The following is a 15243-nucleotide window of genomic DNA, read 5'->3' as shown; positions in this document are numbered from 1 at the left end:
TCTCCCACATCAACACTAACTGAGCCACGACTAAGCTCTCCCCTTTAGCCCTATCACACTCTCCCACATCAACACTAAGCAATGTATAAACTCTCCTCTTTAGCCCTATCACACTCTCCCACATCAACACTGACTGAGCCACTACTATGCTCTGCTCTTTAGCCCTATCACACTCTCCCACATCAACACCAACTGAGCCACGACTAAGCTGTCCTCTTTAGTCCTTTCACACTCTCCCACGTCAACAGTAAGCAATGTCTAAACTCTCCTCTTTAGCCCTATCACACTCTCCCACATCAACACTAACTGAGCCACGACTAATCTGTCCTATTTAGCCCTATCACACTCTCCCACATCAACACTAACTGAGTCACGACTAAGCTCTCCTATTTAGCCCTATCACACTCTCCCACATCAACACTAACTGAGCCACGACTAAGCTGTCCTATTTAGCCCTATCACACTCTCCCACATCAACACTAACTGAACCACAACTAAGCTCTCCTCTTTTGCCCTATCATATGCTCGCGCCTAGAAGCACTTGTGTACCGAGGCGTTACAAATGACTTATCACATGAGTGGCTAAGTGACGTAAAGCAGTGCTGTCTATCAGATATTGGGCCCTTCCCTATGGATAACATACTGCCATGCACATATATTAAGCAGAGTTGCACTCAGGAACCTGTAGCCCATCCCCCTTTATTCGTGCAGAGTCATGCGCAGCGAGGCCACCAATAGCGTTGGGATGGCTCTATACAAAACAACGTACATTACATAGAGCGAGCCAATGGCCAGTTGTATCTGCTGCTGGACTGCTGAGATCAAAGAGACGTCCTGGGAACAGGAATACTGCATGGCCCTTTCCATTGAGTAAGGGCACAGATACTCAGGAGTTACTGTGTAATAAAAGCACTGCCAACGATTTTTTTAACATTTTTTATTTTGTTTAATGTGTGTTGGTTTAATTAGCAAACCTTTCACTAAAAGAAAAGAATAAAATACACATGTACCATACCATACCATACCATACAATAGCAGAAATGAATAACAGCATACAGCTTATGGCCCTGATTCAAAGAGCGTTTTCCTATGGGGTTTTGTCATTATAAAACGCTTCTGTGAATTAGGCACTTTATCTTCATTGTGAGCAGTCATCAAATTGCAGTGACATGCATTGTGTTTAAAAACCTACGAAGATTTCAAATCAATGAGGCACAATCTTCCAAAATAAAGCTATTCCATAAACTTTCACCGGCGTCCTCACAACTCATGTAAATGAATTCCGTGAAGTTATCGATTCAGGGAAATATGAACAGTAGATGACCAGATGCTCTAAAGATGTTATTGTGCAATAATGACTGCAATGCTGTGGGGCTTCACACCTGCCAGCTAATGGCTTCACATGTAATGTGTACAGTGCTCACCTGTGTATGCATGACCCAATACATATGGGGCAAGAAAGCCTGAATATTGGTAAGAATGTTGGCCGCACTACTTGTATGTCTACTCCAATGTCTTGCACTTCTCCTCCTCCCCCTCTCCCCTGGCACTTTCCCCTTCCCTCTCCCCTGCACTTGCACAATCTCAAGGTCACTGGGCCTAGTAAGATCAGTGTCTTGTCCTCCCTTGTTTCCCCCCTTGCCTGGTCGCACATTGAAACACTTGTGTATAGTCGTGCTATAAATACCATATCATATCAATTGCTGTGCCATGGTTGGGGGCATCATCTCACCGCCTTACATGCAATCCTAAATGCTGTGCCCAGATGTCAATGAAAGTTGTTTGGGTTTTCCACTGACAGTCACGCTGGAGGGGTCACTGTGTGTGGGGGGTGTGAAAGGGGATGTTTGGGAAGTGCACGGTTGCAGCTCTACCAGATGGCCACCATTCCCTCACATGAGTACTTGTGACCATGATGTACCTAATATTAGATTCTTCTGTATGTCAGGTTTGGTAGGTCAGTGTGACAGCATGGGTCTAGATACCCTCTGTGACTATGAGAGGCATCGACAAATGGAGGAAAACCAGGAAGAGTGTCGCCTAAGCTGGGCATCACATACTCAGCCTATGGAGGAAAACCAGGAAGAGTGTCGCCTAAGCTGGACATCACATACTCAGCCTATGGAGGAAAGCCAGGAAGAGTGGTCGCCTAAGCTGGACATCACATACTCAGCCTATGGAGGAAAACCAGGAAGAGTGGTCGCCTAAGCTAGTCATCACGTACTCAGCCTATGGAGGAAAACCAGGAAGAGTGTCGCCTAAGCTGGTAATCACATACTCAGCCTATGGAGGAAAACCAGGAAGAGTGTCGCCTAAGCTGGGCATCAAATACTCAGCCTATGGAGGAAAACCAGGAAGTGTGTCGCCTAAGCTGGGCATCACATACTCAGCCTATGGAGGAAAACCAGGAAGAGTGGTCGCCTAAGCTGGACATCACATACTCAGCCTATGGAGGAAAACCAGGAAGAGTGGTCGCCTAAGCTGGGCATCACATACTCAGCCTATGGAGGAAAACCAGGAAGAGTGTCGCCTAAGCTGGTAATCACATACTCAGCCTATGGAGGAAAACCAGGAAGAGTGTCGCCTAAGCTGGGCATCAAATACTCAGCCTATGGAGGAAAACCAGGAAGTGTGTCGCCTAAGCTGGGCATCACATACTCAGCCTATGGAGGAAAACCAGGAAGAGTGTCGCCTAAGCTGGACATCACATACTCAGCCTATGGAGGAAAACCAGGAAGAGTGGTCGCCTAAGCTAGTCATCACGTACTCAGCCTATGGAGGAAAACCAGGAAGAGTGTCGCCTAAGCTGGGCATCACATACTCAGCCTATGGAGGAAAACCAGGAAGAGTGTCGCCTAAGCTGGTAATCACATACTCAGCCTATGGAGGAAAACCAGGAAGAGTGTCGCCTAAGCTGGGCATCACATACTCAGCCTACGGAGGAAAACCAGGAAGAGTGTCGCCTAAGCTGGGCATCACATACTCAGCCTACGGAGGAAAACCAGGAAGAGTGTCGCCTAAGCTGGGCATCACATACTCAGACTATGGAGGAAAACCAGAAAGAGTGTCGCCTAAGCTGGGCATCACATACTCAGCCTATGGAGGAAAAACAGGAAGAGTGTCGCCTAAACTGGGCATCACATACTCAGCCTATGGAGGAAAACCAGGAAGAGTGTTGACTAAGCTGAGCATCACATACTCAGCCTATCGGTGATGCAACTCTGGAGAAGGGGCCAGTAGCCAGTCACATTCAGGTGGGTTTTATTTACTTAATGCAAAAAAAATAGGTATATTTGTAAAACTGACCTTGTGAAAAATCTATTGCTTGACAACCATTCAGTGTGTTACCTGTGCTTTGCACCCATTCTCTGATCTCCTTAGTCTAAGCCTTGCTGCTCTGCCCCGCTACCCGTGAGAGCTTTTGTAGCCCATTGTAATCCTTGTAGAGCCACTAAATGTGTCTTCCCAGACCCCGACACTGAAACACCTTGTGATCAGCTACTGTGTCCCCACAATCTGTGCATTTAACAGCCTGCCTTGCACAGAATTGCATGGACATGTCCTTGTAAAACTGGAGCATTTTCATTCAAAATAAGTGTACATTTGCAAAGTGTTCCTGTTACCCAGGAACACGCCTATTATGCAAAGAGTGTGTGCAGTTCAATTCAAGGAAATACTCCTCACACCAAGAGTCTGGGGGTAATTCTAATGTAGGATGCCAACCTCCTGTGAAGTGAACCTGGGTATCACAAACTTAGCTGTGCACCCCTTTAGATGGCGACCCAAGGCATTTATTAAACATATTGGAGGAGATAAAACAGACCTTAAAAGGGTGTCTACCCAGAGCAGAGCCAGAACATCACTAGCAAAATGGAACTTCCGGCTGCAAATAGCAAGTCCTTTCTTAATCCTGCAAACCCAATACCATGGAGCAGCAGAACATGCCATGGCCAATCTATTGTCATTGCAAGTCCTTTCTTAATCCTGCAAACACAATTCCATGGAGCAGCAGAATGTGCCATGGCCAATCTATTGTCACTGCAAGCCCTTTCTTAATCCTGCAAACGCAATTCCATGGAGAAGCAGAACGTGCTATGGCAATCTATTGTCACTGCAAGTCCTTTCTTAATCCTGCAAACCCAATACCATGGAGCAGCAGAACATTCCCTGGCTAGTCTATGGTCACTTCTATTCCTTTCTTAATCCTGTAAACCCGATTCGATGGGCGAACATAACTTCATGTAACCAATCTATCTTCATAGCAAGTTCTTGCTTAACTATGTAAGGCCAATTGCCTGGACCAGCAGAACGTTCCATAGACAATCTTGCATTACTGCAAGTCTTTTCCTAACAATGCAACCCCATGCCTTGGCCCAACAGAACTTCCCGTTGCCAATCTATCTTCATAGCATGTCCTTTCTTCCTTGCTTAACGCTGCAAGCACAATTCCATGGGTCAGCAGAACTTCATGTCGCCAAACTATCTTCATAGCAGGTCCTTGCTTCCTTGCTTAGCCCTGCAAGCCCAAGTCCATGGGCCAGAAGGATTTCTATTTGCCAATCTATCTTCATAGCATGTCCTTTCTTCCTTGCTTGCTTAGCCCTGCAAGCACAATTCCATGGGTCAGCAGGACTTCCTGACGCCAATCTATCTTCATAGCAAGTCCTTGCTTCCTTGCTTAGCCCTGCAAGCCCAAGTCCATGGGTCAGCAACACTTCCTGTAGCCAATCTATCTTCATAGCAAGTGCTTGCTCCTTGTTTAGCCCTGAAAACACAATTCGATGGGTCAGCAGAACTTCCCGTTGCCAATCTATCTTCATAGCATGTCCTTTCTTCCTTGCTTAACGCTGCAAGCACAATTCCATGGGTCAGCAGAACTTCATGTCGCCAAACTATCTTCATAGCAGGTCCTTGCTTCCTTGCTTAGCCCTGCAAGCCCAAGTCCATGGGCCAGAAGGATTTCTATTTGCCAATCTATCTTCATAGCATGTCCTTTCTTCCTTGCTTGCTTAGCCCTGCAAGCACAATTCCATGGGTCAGCAGGACTTCCTGACGCCAATCTATCTTCATAGCAAGTCCTTGCTTCCTTGCTTAGCCCTGCAAGCCCAAGTCCATGGGTCAGCAACACTTCCTGTAGCCAATCTATCTTCATAGCAAGTGCTTGCTCCTTGTTTAGCCCTGAAAACACAATTCGATGGGTCAGCAGAACTTCCATTTGCCAATCTATCTTCATAGCATGTCATTTCTTCCTTGCTTAGCCCTGCAAGCACAATTCCATGGATCAGCAGGACTTCCATTTGCCAATCTATCTTCATAGCATGTCCTTTCTTCCTTGCTTAGCCCTGCAAGCACAATTCCATGGGCCAGAAGGATTTCTATTTGCCAATCTATCTTCATAGCATGTCCTTTCTTCCTTGCTTGCTTAGCCCTGCAAGCACAATTCCATGGGTCAGCAGGACTTCCTGACGCCAATCTATCTTCATAGCAAGTCCTTGCTTCCTTGCTTAGCCCTGCAAGCCCAAGTCCATGGGTCAGCAACACTTCCTGTAGCCAATCTATCTTCATAGCAAGTGCTTGCTCCTTGTTTAGCCCTGAAAACACAATTCGATGGGTCAGCAGAACTTCCATTTGCCAATCTATCTTCATAGCATGTCATTTCTTCCTTGCTTAGCCCTGCAAGCACAATTCCATGGATCAGCAGGACTTCCATTTGCCAATCTATCTTCATAGCATGTCCTTGCTTCCTTGCTTAGCCCTGCAAGCCCAAGTCCATGGGCCAGAAGGATTTCTATTTGCCAATCTATCTTCATAGCATGTCCTTTCTTCCTTGCTTGCTTAGCCCTGCAAGCACAATTCCATGGGTCAGCAGGACTTCCTGACGCCAATCTATCTGCATAGCAAGTCCTTGCTTCCTTGCTTAGCCCTGCAAGCCCAAGTCCATGGGTCAGCAACACTTCCTGTAGCCAATCTATCTTCATAGCAAGTGCTTGCTCCTTGTTTAGCCCTGAAAACACAATTCGATGGGTCAGCAGAACTTCCATTTGCCAATCTATCTTCATAGCATGTCATTTCTTCCTTGCTTAGCCCTGCAAGCACAATTCCATGGATCAGCAGGACTTCCATTTGCCAATCTATCTTCATAGCATGTCCTTTCTTCCTTGCTTAGCCCTGCAAGCACAATTCCATGGATCAGCAGGACTTCCATTTGCCAATCTATCTTCATAGCATGTCCTTTCTTCCTTGCTTAGCCCTGCAAGCACAATTCCATGGGTCAGCAGAACTTCCATGTGCCAATCTGTTTTCATAGCATGTCCTTTCTTCCTTGCTGCAGTGCATGATGGGAAGCAAAGGGCAGATAGAGCGAGTAGTGAAGGCAAGAAGATTGAAGTCCCTTGGTAAGAGAAACACAAAAGGTGTGCGGAGAGAGAGTAGAGATTGCCAATCTCTGTAGAGTGTAGAAAGTGCAGAGGGCCGGATGGGTGATGGAGTATGAGAAATGCAATAGAGTGAGTTTTAGAAAAGAGAATAGAGTGATATCCAAAGGTGAGAAAGAGAGATGGTGAAAGTGACCTACAGTAAGGGGTCCGGAATTTCTGTGACACCCCCCATTGCCCTATAAGCGAGGGGGATGGGACAGAGCAGCAGGTGTATTGGCATTAACAAGGATAACCAGGTTCCAGGGAGACGAAGGAACTAGGAAAGTCTAAAGAATAGATGAAGAATAGAGGAGGTTTCATCACAGACAGAACTTTCCGGTCTCCTTAAAGCAACAGGACGGGATTGAGAGAGGCATGAGCAATAGATTGTGGATATTGCTAGAGTAAGAAGAAAGCACAATGAATGACACCGTGATCTCTGAGAAGAAAAGCAGAAATACTAGGGACATGGAATGTCTTGGCTTGTCTCTAGGTCAGACCCTGAGCAGTGAAATGTCAGACTCAGCTATAGAGGAGCGGGTAAATGCTTTCTCACTGGTTGCTGCCCCCTCACCACTGTCACATCTGAACATCAGGAGAGGAGCAGTAAATGGGACCTCCTGCGTCGTTCCAATACCACATCGAGTGTATGAGAGACATTATGCACTGTGACAACCGCTCAGAATGTGCCCTCGCCCTTAAGTCTATAAGGATGGCACATAGAAGGTTGTCAGCATGTGCCTATGCACATCATGGAACGTCAAGTAAAGTCTGATGACAGCACAGTCATGTCCCAAAGAAAATATAGGAACCCATCTTGAAATGATATGAAAACACTCAAGAATAACAATGTAACTGAAGCACCAGGAGGAACATGTACTTAAGGCTAAAGTCATCATGAATATAAAGAACATGAAGTAACTTACTGGCCAATAACTGTAAATACGCAGTAACGCAAGGTAGAAAGGAAGCATATAGAAGCTTGCTATAGAGGGATGTATAATGTGACAGGGACGACTATGATGGGACAATGAACGCCGACTCATGTCAGATTCAACCAAGCTCAGAAACAGATCGAGGCTGTGTGATCAGGAGACACGGGAAAACAGCGGTGTGTGCAGAACGAACGATGAGTCAAGGCTGGCCCAGGATGAAGGATGCAATTAAGTAAAGTACAAGAGTAATACAGATAAACCCTGAATGTGAGACATTCATTTTAGATCAAAGAAGGAGAAAACCTCAGCAAGAACCAAACAGTTGGTCAATTAAAAATATATAAAGCTCATAGGAGATGGAGTGAGCAAGTCTCTAGAGGCCAAGAAGAGCAAGTGCGCCTAGTGTTGCAACGGATGTTGAGGCGTTGAATAATGACTCAGGAACCTTAGTTAGGTTATGTAACTTTAGTGGGTTTGAGATACACGGACAGTTAATTAAGGTTACAAGTAAGACAAGTTCATTGGGGAAAGACATATCCACTGGTCCCCCTGTGCCCAGTTCAGTTTCCAACTGACACAGAGAGAACCTTGGCACTCACACCAAAACATTCTAGATGGAACACTCTGATCCAAGCATTCCAGACACCGGCTCACACATACTTAGGAAACAGCTACCAAACCAAGATAGGTAAAACATAACACCCAGCATGATTAAATCTAATAGCAGTAAATGGAAGGACGAATTGGATACATTCCTGGTCCCATCACATGTGATCTCGAAGTAAAAAACAAGGGCTATTCATTAGGCCACAGACAAAGATAGTGGTGTGCTTACTCTCCCTTGAATGTTCCAGGACAGTGAGCAGATTACGGGGTCAACTACCAACAGAAGACATTGGCTCAAGGCCTACCAATAAGAGATGATGGCTAATTGGGAGAACGGGGAGTAGGTTTCATTTTGCTTATGTGCTACTAACGAGTTGAAAGTCCAAGGTTGGGATAGTATGCCAACCAATAAGTGGGGTTTGGGAGACAACCTAACATACAATGTTGCACCAGCCAATCCACAGTTAGTATGTCCATTATAATCAGTACTGCATATGTTTAGAGGTAGTTTGAGGCGTACCCTACAGATAAGGGGTAGCAAATGAAATATGAATCCTTATATGTTCCCTTAACCAATCCCTTCCCACAATAGGTTTTGCGTTTTGCTACATAGGATGACTTTATAGATGGTGTACATGAGGTTATAAGACCCCCGAGCAGACAAACTTGGTTGTAAGTGTGCATGCATCATTTCGATGTTTGTCAGGTCTCCCTGCTTTATTGAATAAAGAGATGTTTTGTCATATTCCTTGAGTATGTCCGGTTCTTTGGTCTGTGATATTTATTTGTAATTCCATCTAGCAAAAGAAACGCTTCAAGGTGCTAGAGCTCATTTTGGTAGCAGTGCAGATGGTTACGGTCTAATCGAGCTAGGCACAGATCCAGACTTCCAGACAATCAGAAGCTCCTGCCATTAACTAGACGATCGTGGAGCTTCCTGCAGAGAGCGGAGTGCATAGAACACATGTTAGAAGAGACAGTCGGCAGGTGCCCCTTTGACGAATTTCCTGTCCGGTTCACGCAGGTGCCCCCTGGACAAAAGGTGAACTGGTAGATTGAGGGAGAGTACTTGAACTGAGCCACAGACGTAAGTAGACCATCAACAGTGGAAAAAATCGGGGGGAGGGATTGTTTTGTAAATAAATATGTATAAAAGTAAGAGGGTTCGCTGTTTACAACAGTATTGCAGCACATGACGACATATTTGCAAACCACGTACAAGGGAATAAGTTGCAGAAAATATTGGCGGTTTTAGGGCTATAGAAAATGTACCAGCGTGAGAAAGAAAATTCAGCCGAGAAGGAGTGGATGCTTAATCAGCATTAAGGGGAGGATGCAACGCCCTCCGCTCTCCTTACCCCTCCTGAACACAAAAGTGTAGACACTGAAGAGAAGGGATTGTTTCCTTAAGAGGAATTGAAAGCAGTAGCAGGGTACGTTACTCCAGCATATGCGCCACCTGCTTATAACAGCAAGGACAATATGGAAGAGAACAGAAGTATTTATTTTTTGTTAGCTTGTTTGGCACATAGGCAGCAAGTAAATACAGTTTCAAAGAGTCCACAGGGCAAAGGGAGGGAACAAGGGAGTAAAACACATTAAAAAGCACAAAAATATTACAAACAGTGCAGAGAAAAGGAGAAAGGACAAACCTACTATGCCTTGTGAGTATTCTTGTGTGTCAAGAAAGCGGGCAGAGTGGGGAAGTGCTGGAATGTTCGTGCATGTGGGTGAGCCACATATAAGTGCATGGTAGACGTGCATGGTATGGAGAGTGCTACACAGACTGGGTATAAGTGCGAGCCTCCAAGGCGGAGGGAGTGCCAGGGCAAGTGCTGAGGGTAGACTGGAGGTGGACAATTGGCTGTGGGAGGTCAGGGGTCCCAAGGATGCATGAGGACCCAGGACTGCAATCACAGAAACTGTGCAATAAGCAGAGGAGAGAAGAAGGGAAGGAGGAGTAAAGAGGAAAGTCTTGAGGAGCTTCCAGAATTTAAGAAAGTCCTGCTCAAGGTGCAGGGGCAGGGGGAGGTTGTTCCACAGGAGGGAGCCAGTGGAGGAAAGTGATCGACCATCTACCCTCTGTTTAGCTAAATGATTTACACTGAAAGAGTTGGTGCCAGAGGAACGTAAAGGTCTAGAGGGAGAGTATTTAGTGAGATAAAGTTAAATATAGTGTGGTCCCCGGACCCAGAAAGACTTGTGGATGTTATCTGAAATGTCGTCAGGGCTAGTATGATAGTTAATTTCACATTCTTAATGTCTCAAGGCCTTGTAAGAATGTAATTGTATTTTCCCTTGCTCCCTCTCTTGCTTTAAAGCGCTTTGAAGCACATGTGTGCATAGGCACTAAACAAATAAACTATCAATGTCACTGTCAATATGCAGAGGGATTTGAATTTAATCTGTGCAGCAACCGAGAGCCAGTGAAGACTTTTTAGGTCAGAAGAGATGCGGTCCTTGGGCTTAAGGTCAAGGATGTCTTGCTGCCCTATTCTGTATTATCACAAAGGGTCACAGAGTGGAAGAAGGTAGATTCAAGAGGAGGCCATTGCAATAGTCAAGCCTAGAGAGATGCAGGGCTTGGGTAACATTGAAGGAAAGTGAGAAAGGGAGAATTCCTTTGAGAAGGAAGAGCTGAAAGTGGGACTTCTTGGCAATGTCCTAAGTGTGAGGGAGGAAGGAGAGAGGTGAGTTAAAGATTACTCCAAGGTTTCTGGCTTCAGAGGAAGGAGCAGGGGGGAGCCCATGGAGGAAGGCCAAAGTAAGGGGAAGAAGGAGGAAATAGGGGTCCCCATGGGAAGGTTCTCAGTTTTACAGGCGTTGAGAGAGAGATTGTTGGAGGCCCACCAGGACTGGATGGCAGATAGGCAGTCAGGGATGCTGGACGGTGCAAGAGAGTCAGCAGGAAGTTTGAAAAAGAGTTGTGCTTCATCTGCATAACACTGGAAGTCGGGGGAAAGAGGCGTGCAAGGTAGATGTTAAAGAGCCAAGGGGAGAGGATAGAGCAGTGGTCGATACCATAGCTGGAGAGGGAAGTGGGAGAGGAGAAAAAGCCCAAGATGACTTGGGATGAGCAGTCAGTTAGGAAGGTTGTTAGCCAGTCCAGTGCCAGATACAAGATACTCAGGGTTCGTGGAGCCTTTGTATGAGGATGGAATGGTTGACCGTGTCAAAGGCAGAGGAGAGATTCAGTAGGATGAGTACAGCTGGTGAGTTGGAGTCAAGAGATGAAAGCAGTTCCTCACAGATGTTCAGAAGAGCAGTTTCCGTGCCTCCCTATGCTCGGAATCCAGATTGATGGTCGTGGAGACCACCAACACGTTCAGTGTGTGAGTTGAGCTCGGGCGAGGCCAGCTTCTCCAGCAGTTTCCCCAGGAAGGGGATGATGGGAATAGGGCAGTAGTTGTCTGAACAGGTAGGGTCTGCTAAAGGTTTTTTCAGGAGGGGTCGTTCAAGGGACTGCTTGAGGGAGGAGGGGACAGATCCAGTGGCAAAATAATGATTACAGAAATCAGCAACTATGATATGATATGATATGATATGATATGATATGATATGGCATTTGTAACGCGCCTATACACAAGTGTTTCAAGGCGCGACGAGGCAGGGGGGAAACAAGGGGAGACAGACAACGATCCTACTAGGCCAGGTGTCATTCAGATCGCGCAAGTGCATGGGTAGAGGCTACGGGAAAAGTGCAGGGGGGAAAGGAAGAGGGGAAAGTGCAGTACAGGGTTAGTAAAATACAAGATAAATAATAAGGGCCAGCTGGTGGCAAGTGCAAGATAAGTGCAGACAAGTGCTGGGAGGGGGGGCTGTAGGGATACAGAGACAGTCCCGCAGTGCAGGAGTTGCCAGGGAGGCAGTGCAGGGGAGAGTGGCTGGGCCAAGGACCGAGATTGGTGAGTGGCCCAGTTGCTGATTCAGTACAGTTTCAGTGATTTAGCAGTGGAGAGGGGGAGAGAAAGCAGAAGCAAAGAGGAAGGTTTTGAGGTGCTTCCGGAACCGGAGATGGTTCTCCTCAAGTTTCAGGGAGGCAGGAAGGCTGTTCCAGAGGAAGGCACCTGCTGCGGAGAGAGATCTCCCCCCAACTCGTTGCTTGAAGAAGCGGCTGACCCTGAGGGAGTTGGAGGCGGATGAGCGAAGAGCTCGAGAAGGAAGATATTTAGGAAGAGAGATTTGAAGGTATTTTGGCCCCAGGCCCCAGAAGGCCTTGTGGACAATGCAGAGGGTTTTGAACTTAATCCTCGCAGCCACAGGGAGCCAGTGTAGTGATTTCAGTCCTGGAGAGATACGGTCCCTGGGCTTGAGGCCAATGACAAGTCTCGCAGTCCTGTTCTGGATGAGTTGCAGAGGGCGGAGAGTAGAGGCAGGCAGATATAGATAGAGGCTGTTACAGTAGTCCAGCTTCGAGACAACCAGGGCTCTGGAGACAGTGAGCTTCTGGGGGAAGGAGAGGAAAGGAAGGATACCTCTGAGGAGGTGCAGCTGGTAGTGTGACTTCTTAGAAACGTCAGAAATGTGAGGAGAGAAGGAGAGTGTGGAGTCAAAGATGACCCTGAGGGTTTTTGCCTTGCAGGTAGGAGCAGGAAGAGGGCCAAGAGAAGCCGGCCAGAGAGCTGCAGGGAAGGAGGGAGTGGGTGTGCCGATGAGTAGAATCTCAGTCTTACTGGCATTAAGGCAGAGGTCGTTGGCGGCACACCATTCCTGGATAGCAGAAAGACAGTCAGAGATGAGGGAAGGGGAAGAGGAGGCCGAGGGTAGCCTGAAAATGAGCTGGGTATCATCCGCGTAGCACTGAAAGGAGGGGCAGAGAGCGGCGATTTGGTGGGCGAGAAGTGCCAGATACTGGTTGAACAGCCAGGGAGAGAGGTTAGAACCCTGGGGGACACCACAGGTAGAGAAAAAGATGTCAGAGAGGAAAGACCCCAGTTGGACCTGGGAGGGTCGATTTGAGAGGAAAGAGGTCAGCCAAGCCAGAGCCTGACCGGTGATACCCAGGTTATCACGGAGACAGTTGAGCAGGATCGTATGGTTGACAGTATCAAAGGCAGAAGAGAGATCAAGCAAAATGAGAACACATGGAATGTTAGAGTCAAGGTTCGAGAGCAGGTCCTCACGGATGTTCAGGAGAACAGTTTCAGTGCTTTTGGCAGCTCTGAAGCCAGACTGATGGTCATGAAGGCTACGAACAGATTCAGCATGGAAATTAAGCTGGGAGATGGCCAGTTTCTCCAGGAGCTTGCCCAGGAAGGGAGTGATAGAGATTGGGCGATAGTTAGCTGTGCAGGAAGGGTCGGAAGAGGGTTTCTTAAGAAGGGGGTGCACAATGGAGTGCTTGAGAGGGGATGGGAAGACTCCAGAGGCGAAGGAGTGATTACAGAAGTCAGCAAGGGCAGGAGCCAAGGAGTCGATTTGGTCCTTGATAGTTTTGGAGGAACAGGGGTGGACCTGATTTGACGAGACTTTCATAGATCGGACTTGTCTCGAAACCTCGTCAGCAGAAAAAAGGGGAAAGGCAGAGAAGGAGAGAGGAGGGGTGGCTGCAGAAGGGCCAGAGGATGGGCAGGAAATAGAGGGGGGAGGTGATAGGAGGAGAGTGCGGACAGGATGTCCTGAGTTTTTGAAATGAAGTGAGAGGCCAGTGGCGTACAGAGGGCCTGGGAGGGGAAAGGAGAGGTAGAGACTACAGCAGGGTTGGCCAGCTCCTTGCTATGGGGCAAGAGAGTCAATGTTGTCCTTGATGGTTCTGGAGGAGCAAGGAGAAACCTGTTTAGACGAGACATTCATGGAGCGGACAATTCTGGTAACTTCTTCAGCTGTGACAGGGGAGAAGGAGTAGAGGGGGAAGGATGAGGGTGAATGGCCAAGGGAGGAAAAGGGGTGTGGGAAGGGTTGGGAGGGTGAGCAGCAAGGGGGCTCAGAAGGTCTTGAGTTTTGGTGGAGAAGTGAGTGACCAGTGCATTGCAGAGCCTGGAAAGGGGAAGGGGAGGAGGAGACTGCGGAAGGGTTGGCTAGTTCCCTGCAGTTTGTGAAAACTTCAGTCGTGTTGTTGGATGCACTGGAAATAAATAAATGAAAGGGAGAACAAATATAACTCAAGTTCTACGATAATGGCATTGATGGGGTTTGCGAAAAAGGAAAGAGAGAAGCGAGAGAAGGAGAAGGAAGAAGAGGGAATATATAAAATAGACTGAGACAGAGAATGCAAATGAAGGGAAGAACGGAGAAGGCATGAGGCAATAAAAGAAAAGGAAAGGTTAGAAGAAAAGAAACGAGAGGAAATAGAAACACAAAGAATGAAAGTATGTAGGTTGCAACGAAGGCAAGAGGAAGAGGAACCAAGGGAAATAAGGAAAAGGGAAGAAGAAATGAATAGAAGCACAGGAATAAAAGATGATGAAATAGAATGTTTATGCCATAGAGCATAGTGCCGATCGATGCACAAGAACGACTGGAGGAAGAGAGAGGATCACTACAACCTTCAGGCAATTGCAAGGGATGCCACAATCAGCATGAGCTTATGAGCGGGATACAGAGCCATAGTACAGAAACTGAGAAAGTTGTATGGACAAATAAGGGATACAAGTGGGCATAAAACCCAAGAAAAGGAAGACGGATCTCCATCAAGGGAACTTGACGAAAGCTCAGATGACGGTGTAACAGATGAGCATCGAACGCTGTCTTTAAGTAGATTAGATCTTGATGATGTGGCAGAGGACAACAGTCATACGAGTTGGGGTATAATTCTGTCAGACGAAGAGAGAGAAGAAAATGAGAGAGGGCAAAGGGAGGACTCATGCAGCTTTTCAAAAGTATCGAGCATAGACAAAGGGCTAAAAAATGGCAGATTTAGAGGACCCCAATGAAAGAACACCAGAATCAGCATTATATGCCGATCGCTCACTAGGGCGATTGCGCAGTCTAGAGGAGGTATCCTCGCTGTATGTAAGCATATTAAGGGCATTACCAGTACAAAGACAAACTGACGGGTCTAGCCCTGCTCGAAAAACACAAAGTATATGCAGAAATGATTTTGGGCCTAGATTTTCACAATTCCCATTATTAGAGAAGTGGCAGGACGACCTCAATATACACCATGGCCATCAACGGATAAGGATAATTTAAGAAGTTAATTTGCGGAGTTTAACTTCCGGTGCCGGTAGCATTTATGAATGAGAGAATATGACATCAGGAATGACGTTAGCTACAGGTGATGTAAAAGGTTTACTAGCAGCTCTTCTAAGGGAAAGAGCTGACGACATTTGGAAAAGAGAAGGATA

This window comes from Ambystoma mexicanum, chromosome 12, assembly GCF_040938575.1.
Source record: "Ambystoma mexicanum isolate Mex_15411 chromosome 12, UKY_AmexF1_1, whole genome shotgun sequence".
Lineage (NCBI taxonomy): Eukaryota > Metazoa > Chordata > Amphibia > Caudata > Ambystomatidae > Ambystoma > Ambystoma mexicanum.
The sequence above is the reverse complement of the archived record's forward strand: the minus strand, read 5'-3'. Positions refer to the sequence as shown.